Raw genomic sequence first — 10,219 nt, forward strand, 5'->3', positions numbered from 1 at the left:
TGTGTGTGTGTGTGTGTGTGTGTGTGTGTGTGTGTGTGTGTGTGTGTGTACACATGCACACAGGAGGGTAGTATTTGCTATATCTCTTGTCACACCCCAGAGTTAGCCTGATCTTGGCCAGTCTCCCCACACAAGGCAAAATTCTCCTCCCAAAGGAAATGCGTATTCTAGAGGCTCAGGTAACAGTAACCTGATGGACCAAAAAATCATAGCTATGAACCTGGAAGGGACCTCAGAGCCTTGGAAGTCCAGCCCTATTCTCTGGGCCAGGAGCTCTTGACTGAGCTCTGTGAACTCTTTTTTTTATATATATATATTTGATAACTCTTTTTACACAGCTTGTTGTAATCCAATGTATTTTAATTTGATTCATTTAAAAACATGATTCTAAGGAGGGGTCACTGCTACCAAAGGAGGTCTAGGACATAGGAAACCCTAGTCAGTCCATATCTGTGCCAAGAAGCAGGGGCCATGCTTTTCACCCTCAATTCCAAAACCAATAGGATGCTAGGTCTGGAACAGGAAAGGGCCTCATAGGTCTTCTGATAGGTGGCTGGCACATGCCAAGCACCTGGAGTTTCCAAGACAAAAATGAAATAATCCCTACCCTCAAAGAAATGAGAAGGCAACAAAAATCACTTCTGTTCTTGAGGAGGTTACGTTCTACTACAGGTAGAGGGGTGGGTGATGAGTAAATAGAACAGCCCTTAGAAAATATATCCCAAGAAACACAAAATGGTTTGGGGGAGTCCTTGCACTCATTACCACAGGGATCAGGAGATGATCTTCCTGTAGGAAATGCCTGACCTTCAATAGAATTAGGGTCTCTAAGAGACAGGGGGAGGGAGAACGTGCCAGACATGGAGGTTCTCCTGGCCAAGGCACAGAGATACAAGCTGGAATATCAAGTTGGCCAGCTTGGAACCTCAGATATGGAAGGGGAGGATAATGTGTGGTCAGTCTGAAAAGAGATGGTGGAGCCCTACAGGCATGGAAGCTGCCGGGAGCACACTGAGAGGCCTGGCTTCCTCGGTTAAGGAGGTGAGAGTCTGGCTGTCGTCCGCCCTGGTTACGTTGCACCTGGAGGATGGGGACCGTTGTGGGGGCCACAGTTTACTCTGGACAGAGAAGGGCAATCAGAATAGGGAAGGGCCCCTGGAGAATCCATGGAAAGAATGCAGGGCGGTGACTCAGGAGAATGAAGACTCGGGAGGGACGTGATGTCTGGCTTCAAGTATCAGAAAGACATCAAGGGGCAGATGGATTAGAGTGATTCTATTTGGTCCCAGAGGACACAACTATAGGTTGTGGATGAAAGTTGCAAAGAGGCCCATTTCAGCTCAATGTCAGGATGGCTTCCTAACAGTGGGAGCTGTCCAGAATGGAATGTGCTGCTCCTCCTGGGACAGGGGGATGACCACTGGCAGGGGAGGCTACAGTGTGGATTCTTTTCTTGTATGGGTTGGCCTACATTCCTCCAAGGGCCCTTCCCGATGCCCCTCCTTCCCCAGCTCTGGAAAATGAACACGTGCAGATAGAGGTTCTGCACTCTCCCCAACTCAGACGCCTACATATTTCTCATTTTAAATTAGCACTTCATATGCATTCACACTTAACACTGTGGGGAAGGGGGGTGGAGAAGGAATAAAATACAGATGTACCATTGGGCTCTCACATCTTCTGTGCCCTGCTCCCCAAATGGAAACATCCAAAGACGAATGTGCATAAATTGGCAGTTTTAGTAAATACCAACTAATTCATGTGTGACCTTAGAGAGAATGATGGAAAAATTCAATTGATGTAGAAACAGACTGTTCATCATCATAGGGGATCATGAGAGGAGATCTGGAAGGCGCCTCACCTTGGGAATCATCCAGTCTTCAGCCTTCTTTGAAGAGAGGAGTCAGGGGAGCCCCAGAGAGGACTAGTGTCTAGCTGGCAGGCCAAGATCATAGCCAGCGATAGCTGAGGCAGGAATGGAATTCCAGTTCTCTTTAAGGACTCCCAATCCAAGTCTCATCACACAACATCTCAGAGTATCTAAGACCTTAGAGGTTATCCAGTCCAACATCTGCATTTGACAGAGGAGAAAATGGAAACTTCAGAGATTTGACACACAGCTGATTAGCGGCAAGGTTGAGAAGTCGAGTTTTCTCCCATTTCCAAACATAGTATTTATTCCCTCTTTGACATTCCTTCGTTCCCTGATAGAATGCCTTTCTCACAATAACCCTTCGTGGTAGAGAATCAAGTATTACCCCCATTTTGCAGAGGAGGAAACTAAGGCTTTCCGAGATGAACTGTCTCACCTAAGCTCCCACAGATAGAGAGTATGGATCAAACACAGGACAAGATCTAAGGCAGATCTGACTGCTGTCTCTCCTATCAATCAAGGCTGAAGCGAGGCAAGGCAAGGAAGAAGCCATCAGCCTCTTATCTTAAAGTCAAGATGAAAGAAAATAAGGAACCAAAAGTCTTACCTGCCACCCCTGAAGCACGCTCTAACAAAGTGAGGAGGAGTCCTTCAGGGGCCAGGTTGGGTCTTAATTCATTTTTAGTGGCACTGAAATGTAACAGGCTCCCCATGCCCCAGGGCTGCCTGGGAGCAGCCACAGTGCTACTGCGGAGCAACCCGGCTTTCAATGACAATTGCTTTGTAGTGGGAACGATAAATTAAACTTAAAGAGTATTGACTTTCACTTAAATGGCCTTGTAAAGCCTTTGCACCAAGCCCTGGAGTCAGAGGGCTGAGAGGGGACTCTGAGAGGTCATTCTGCCCAGCTCTCTGCCTTCAGGCAAGATTCCAGGCAGAACAGGGTTGGAATTCCAGCAAGGGGGCTTCCTATATTAGTGTTGTGTAAATGCAAGCTATCCCGAGGATCCCTCGTGTTCCCGGAAAGGAATAGTCCGCGTATGAACTGATGCAGAGTGAAACAAGCAGAACCAGGGAACAATGCACACGGTGAGAGCAAAAGTGCGATGAAAGACTCTGAGGTCTGGTCAGCAGGATGGCCCACCCCTATCCCGGAGGACTCGTCATGAGAGGAGTGACTGCCCACCTCCACATGAGAGCGGAGGGCCTCAGAGCACGGACGGAAGCATGTTTTCTTCGCTTGTTTCTTGCCGTTCTTTTTTCAACATGACTAGTGCAGAAACTTGTCTGGCGTGACTATGCTCGATAGGTTTTGTATTTCTTGTCTTCTCAATGTAAGGGGAGGGAGAGAATTTGGAACTGAAAATTAAATAAAATTGAGAAGAAAGAAAGAGGGAAGAAAGAAATTAAGAATGAAAAAAGAGAAAAAAGAAATTAAGAAAGGAGGGAAAAAGAAAGAAATTAAGGAAAGAAAAATAAAAGAAAGAAAAAGTGACAGGGAAGAAGGAAGGGAAGAGAGAAGAAAGGAAGACAGAAAAGAAAGATGATTCTATAGATTAATTGTTCACAGAGAACCCTGGGGTCAGAGGGACACTCTGAAATCCTCTAGCCCAACCCCCTGCCTTAAACAGAGGGCAAATGACCACTTCAATATCTTTGCCAAGAAAACCCCAAATGAGGTCATGGAAAGTGACTGACACGACTAAACAACAATAAATATGTGTGTATATGTGTATGCATATGTGTGTACGTGTGTAAGTGTGCATATTTACGTATGTATATGTCTCTCTGTTTATAAACATCTACATGTGCACAGATGCATAGATACACACACATGTCTCTCTACGTGCACACACCCATACACGCACATACACATGCAGTCTCTCTACACGCACACACCCATAAACACACATACACGTGCAGTCTCTCTACACTCACACACCCATACACGCACATACACGTGCAGTCTCTCTACACGCACACACCCATACACGCACATACACATGCACGTCTCTCTACACCCATACACGCTCATACACATACACACATGCCTGTGTGTGTATATGTTTGCGTGTGTGTTCTTGAGTCCTCATCCTGAGCCAATCAGTCTGAGCACAGAGCACCCAAGCCTGCACGCAGGCCTGCTGACCCTGCAGGTGCCCAGACTGGCTCTGGTTTGTCACTAGAGTTTTTCCCAGCCGTGGTAGCTCCCAGTCCCAGGCAGGGCAGATGTTTTCCAGATTGCGAATGGCGCAGCCCATAACTACTTTTGTCTGCAGTTTCCCCCCCCGTCTTTCAGAGAAGACCTGGGACAGGCCAATTTGTCTTTCTTTTCTTCAGACTCAAATTGAACCTTACAGAGAATTTTGAAAAGGGAAAAGAAGGGGGGGGGGCTGCTTTGTAAAGTCTGAGGCTTTCCGGCAGAGTTATTTTTATATTTATCCCGAGATCCTCAAGCTGGGTCTCAGCCGCCAGCCTTCCCACGTTTTCAGCCAGGCCAAGAGCATGAGCCGCCCCAAACCTCCAGAGCAGTTGGAAGGAAGGCGTTTTTGAGCCTGAGGCCTTTCTGCCTAAAGGGTTTCTTACTGACGCTGGCACCCACTAGACAGAGTACCCCCCGAAAGTCAGATTCTCTGCGGGAGAAGATTTGGGGAAACTCTCCACCCTAACAAGTTACAAGATGGGCGTGTGGCTCATCTTCGGGGCCCACCTTCAGTGATTGGGCTGGGAAGGGGCTAGGGGAGGCAGTGGGGCCTGGAGAGGGAGCTGCAAAGGGGCTAAAGGCAGGGTTCCAACTCCAGCTCTTTAGCCAAGTCACGGCACCTCCCTGGGCCTCAGCCCACAAGGGAGCTAGACTAGGTGGCCCTGTGGTCCCTCCCAGCTCTCCATCTATGACCTCATAATCCCTTGACCTCTGTGGGCCTCAGTTTCCTCATCTGTAAAATGACAGCGTTAGGCTAGGTGGCCCTGCGGTCCCTCCCAGCTCTGAATCCATGACCCCATTTATTAAATGCCTACTATGTGCCAGGATACAAATGCAGAGGATAAGATAATACATTTGTGGTCTGGACACGTTCTAGACCCTTAAATTCCTAGAACCTTATGAAGGCAACACCTTCCAGATCGGTGTAGTTGTCCCTCTGTATATGATGTCCACAACTCGGCCAGCTTGCACATGCTTGAGAAGTTCAAGAGACAGGGAGCTCATGACCTTGCGAGGCTGCCTATTCCACTTTGGGACAGCTGCTAGTCTTAGAAAGGTTTTCCCTTGCCATGACTTTCATCCTCTGGCTCACCCTTTTCAGCTCAATTTAATTTGATGCATTTAGTAAGCACCTAGTGTGTACAGGGGGGCAGCTAGGTGGCGCCATAGAGCACTGAGTGCTGGGTCTGAAGTCAGGAAGACTCATCTTCCTGAATTCAAATCTGGCCTCAAACACTTACTAGCTGTGTGACCCTGGGCAAGTCACTTCACCCTGTTTGCCTCAGTTTCCTCATGTATAAAATGAGTTGGTGAATGAAATGCCAAACCACTCTAGCATCTTTGCCAAGAAAATGCCAAATGGGGTGACAAAGAGTCAGATATGACTAATTAACTAAGCAGCAAAAAAGTGCGCAAGGTGGCTGCAAATCATAATGGAGAATCAGTCAGCTAGCATTTATTAAGCACCTACTATATGCCAGACACTGTGTAAGGTTATAGGGAAACAAAGAGAGGGGGGATACAACATATAAACTATAAACACACAAGGTATTTATGGGAAAAAGTGGGGGTGCTGTCAGAGGAAAGGGGCTAAGATTAAGGAGGACCAAGAAAGCCTCGCGTAGAAAATAAGATTTAGCTGGAACTCGAAGGAAGCCAGGAGGTGGAGATGAGGAGAGAGGGCCTTCTAGGCAGGGACAGTCAGAGAAAAACCACTGGTTGTTGGTGTATGTTGGGACCCCATGGTGGGTCAACAACAGCCAGGAGGCCAGTGTCCCTGGATGACCAGTGCACGGAGGGAGGGAACATGGAGGAAGACTGGAGACTCTGGAGAGGCTAGGTCCTAGAGGGCTTTGAACAGCAGAGGATTCCACATCTGATCCTGGCGGTAGCACAGAACCAGGAAAGTCTATTAAATAGCGGCATGATATGGTCGGACCTATGCTTTAAGTAGGTCAATCTGACACCTTGATCCAAGGATGGACTGGAGTGGGGAAAGATGAGGCAGGGAGACCAACCAGGAGGCCAGGCCTGCGTCAGAGGAGAGAAGGAGGCATAGGTGAGAAGTGTGAGGAAAGTAGAAACAGAGAGAGGGGGGAGAGGGAGAGGGGGAGAGACAGAGAGAGAGAGAGAGAGAGAGAGAGAGAGAAACAGACAGAGACAGAGACAAAGACAGAGAAACACACAGAGACATACATACAGAGAGAGAAACAGACACAGAGAGAGAGACAGAGAGACAGAGAAACACACAAGGACACACACAGAGAGACATAGAAAAAGACAAACACAGACAGAGATAGAGAGACGGGGTGAGGGAGGAGGAGACAGGTGTCAAGGACACCCTTAGGTCATGAGCCTGGCTGATTGGGAGGAGGGCAGAAGTCTTGCCAGTAATGGAAAAGTTTAGAAGGGAGTAGTAGTTGGGGAGAAGGGAGAGACAATGAATTCAGCTTTGGACAGAGTGACAGGACATCCATCTAGGATGTTTAACAGGCGGTAGAGTCCAGGGTTTGGCATCAGGAAGCCTGGTGCTCACATCCTGCCTCTGACGCTAACCAGTACATGGGCCCATCGCCTGGCATTTCTTCATACAACTATGCCCGAGGCTGGGCTGAGGGCTGAGGACCCCGGTACAGCTGTGATACATTCCCTCCTTGCAACAAGCTTACATTCTAATGGGAGAGACAGAGAACCTACAAAAATATGTTCCGCATCAACATCAAGTCAATGAAGAGAAACACGGGGGTCCCCAAAGTCTTAGAGCAGGTTGAAGCCATTAGAGATGCCCTGTGTGGTCAACGTCGTAATACAAGTCAGTGGTGAGGGGGGGCACTAGTGGCTAAGATAGGGGGTCAGGAAAGGCTTCCTGAGGAAGCTGGTGCTTCATTTGAGGGACTCTGAGGCGGAGGGAAGGAGGCAGTGAATTCCAGGCCTGTGGGTCAGCCTATGCAAAGGTGGGGAATGGAGCCCCAGTTTGGCTGGATCTCAGAGTTCAGGATGGGGAGTACTGTCCAGAGAGGATGGAAAGGTAGACTGGGGCCGGGTCCTACAGGGCTTTCAAAGCTACATCACCCTGAGCAAGTCACTTAACCTCTGTCTGCCTCGGTTTCCTCATTTGTTACCGAGGGATAGTAACAACAGCCACCTCCCAGATCTGCTGCAAGGTTCCAACACTACTCTGCAAATTACAGAATGCTCTATACGTGTTAGCGATCATTGTCATTAATCTAGGGAAGTCCCAGTAGAAAAATCTCCCACTGCCTCTGCTGAAATGCTGACCACCCCTACTTTGCTGCTTTTAGTCTTAGAGACTTTCATTGAGCTGAGCGACTTGTCCAGGGTCACACAGCCAGGATACATGAAAGGGGTAACTTGAACCCAGATCTTCTGACTCTGAAGCCAGCTCCATCCACCATGCCAAGCTGCTTCTCGTTCTAGCTACCCTGTTCTGTATATAATACATTCCCAAAAATATTATGTTAAAATTGTTGGGGTTTTTATTTGCAATTTGCATTATGTTGTCCAGATACTAGCAAACTTTTTATTATATTATATTTATTGTATTATATTTTTATTATATTCATATAATATTAATATATTTTATTTTTATTAATTTGATAAAACTAAGGCTCTTCCAAACCTCTTATGGAATGAACAATCAATGCTAAGGTATCTTTTGTGTCCATGTGAAGTTTCATTTTCATGGAGAAGCCTCATGGGACTTACATTGAGATCCCAAGGCTGCCATTATGAGCCAGATGACCTTGGACAAGTCACAAGCTCTTCGAGCTTCCTTTCCACACAAGCCCATATGAGGCTTGGGGAAATGAATGAATGAAATGAAACCTGTGCCATCGACCAAAAAAGTGACATTTATATAGGCCTTTCAAATACGTTATTTCACTCTAAAGCAGTACATAATATTAGCCATCACCATTGAACATTGGGTTTGCTTAAAGCAGAGAGATGGAAACAGCCCACATACATGAGAATGGCCAAGGCACTTTGGGTAATAAGATCCCTTCTGTCCCTTGTTAGGAGACCCTGCTCTAGAGACACAGGAGATCAAGTGAGGCAAAGATTTTCCCCAAAACAGCAAGTGGGCCGGGTAGCCAGGAGCACATTTGAACCCTGGTCCTTGGACTCTCAGTTATGGCCCCCACATCATGCTGCCCTTCCTAGTAAGTGTCCCAGTGACCCTCTTGGCCCCAATGAGAGATGAACAGGTCCCCCCCTCCTCCTGCTCCTTGGCAGAGGGCAGGGTCTGTGGGTGTGGAATGTTTGCCCATCATGGCAGATTTTTTCAAAAGATTGATCAATTTGAATAAATTTCTCTCTCTCTTTTTTTTAAAGAAATTTCTTTCTTATGAAGTCTGGCTTTCTTGAAGGCAGAGATATGGGGGGGTGGCGAATGCAGGCAACATAAAAATGGAAGATATCAATAAAACAAAAGCATATCTTTAAAAAGATGCTGATGCAACCATTGTTTGAAATTTTCCAGAGTTCCAAACACGCACTGCAGCTATCACCTTTACTTTAATTTTGTTGTTACTGCTTTTGCAAGGCAATCCGGGTTAAGTGACTTGCGCAGGGTCACACAGCTGGTTAAGTGTCAAGTGTCTGAGGTTGGATTTGAACTCAGGTCCTCCTGACTCGAGGTCTGGTGCTCCATCCACTGCACCATGGAGCTGCCCCATGACCTTTACTTTGTAAATGGGCCACTGTATACATTCAGCAAGGTTGAGTCCCTGAAGGTGAGAATTTGTTACATTTCTGGTTCTTGTGGTTAGAACAGTAGATCTGAAGGGACAGCAGGAGCAAGGAAAGCATGCCAGGTTGGGTTGGCCTCCAGGCCCTGAGTTCAAATCTCAACACAAAAGTAGCCAGCAGTGAGTGCAGCTGGGCTAGAATCTCGTCTCCTGTGTCTCAGGGAAGGGCATTTTTTTCTTCTCGCTGACACCACTGAAGAGGATCTTTTAGGGGTGTGGGTCCATGAGAATGGGGAATGGGACGGGCAAGGACACGTGACCTTGGCACCCAGCAAGCACTACAATAAATGCTTGCAGATTTGACCTGGCTGTGATTTCCAGAAGCCCACAAGGGTGTCTTCATGTTCTGTGTGCACCTGATTTAAACACCAAAGGAAGCTCAAGGAGGGCAGGGATTATTTGGGTTTTAAGCCTAACGTCTCCAGCAGCCAGCACAGTTTCAGCATGCAGCAGGCACTTAATAAATGCTTATTGAATCAAACTGGACTAGAATCATAGAGTCAGAGTTGGAAGGGCCTTTGGTGGTCATTTAATTCAACCCCCTCATTTTACAGATGAGGAAACTGAGTCCCAGAGGCTAGACCCTAGACACACAGATAGAAAGGGTCAAAACTAAGGCTCGAAGGAAGGTGCTGATTTCAAATACAGAGCTCTTGACACCAGACTCCGTCACTCCGAATTGGCTGCTGAGAGAGGAAGGTTCCAGGAGTCCAAAGATCTGAGGTTTGCTCATTCAGGCATTTGCCTGTTGTAGAAGACAGTGCAGCCTAGTGGGTAGCATGCTAGACTTGGAGTCAGGAAGCCCTGAGTCAGAGACCTGCACCAGACACTTACGAGCTCTGGGAACGTCACTTAACCTCTCCCAGCGTCAGTTTTCTCATCTGTAAAATGGGGACAATAATAGCACTTAGCTCAGAGGCGTTCCTGTTAGAATCCAAGGAGATCACACGTGCCAAGGCACTTTGTAAACCCTCAAACGCTTTAAAACATTAGCTGTTTTGTTGTTATCATTATCATTATTTTAAACAGTGCCATTGCGCTAATTGTGGGTGTCACAGAAATGCCGCCCTCCCCCCTCCACTGGACAGTCAGTTCCTGGGAAGGGAACACTAGGAGGGAGCCTCAGATTCACACAAAAACACAATTTTCATGCCCGGGTGGAATCTCTAAACTTTTAAACTTTTACCTTTTCAACTCTCCTAACTGAAGTTGCTTGTGTTGATAGAAACAATCTGTAATCTACTGGTGATGAGAACTCATTTCTTGGAGTTGCCCCACCCTGCCGACCCTGCCTATTTCAGCATGGGGAGGGGGGCCTGGGAGGGGAGAAGGAGAGGGGCACCCTGGGAGGGGGTACCCTGGGGGAGGAGAACG

General features: G+C 47.4%; 1 protein-coding gene across 1 annotated transcript in view; it reads left to right on the plus strand.

The window, feature by feature from the left end:
- Positions 1 to 10,219, plus strand: part of ROR1 (receptor tyrosine kinase like orphan receptor 1) — a 369,596-nt gene that overhangs the window by 340,798 nt on the left and 18,579 nt on the right. The window lies entirely within an intron of this gene.

This window comes from Vombatus ursinus, unplaced genomic scaffold, assembly GCF_900497805.2.
Source record: "Vombatus ursinus unplaced genomic scaffold, bare-nosed wombat genome assembly UNPS02009824.1, whole genome shotgun sequence".
In the NCBI taxonomy this organism is placed as follows: domain Eukaryota; kingdom Metazoa; phylum Chordata; class Mammalia; order Diprotodontia; family Vombatidae; genus Vombatus; species Vombatus ursinus.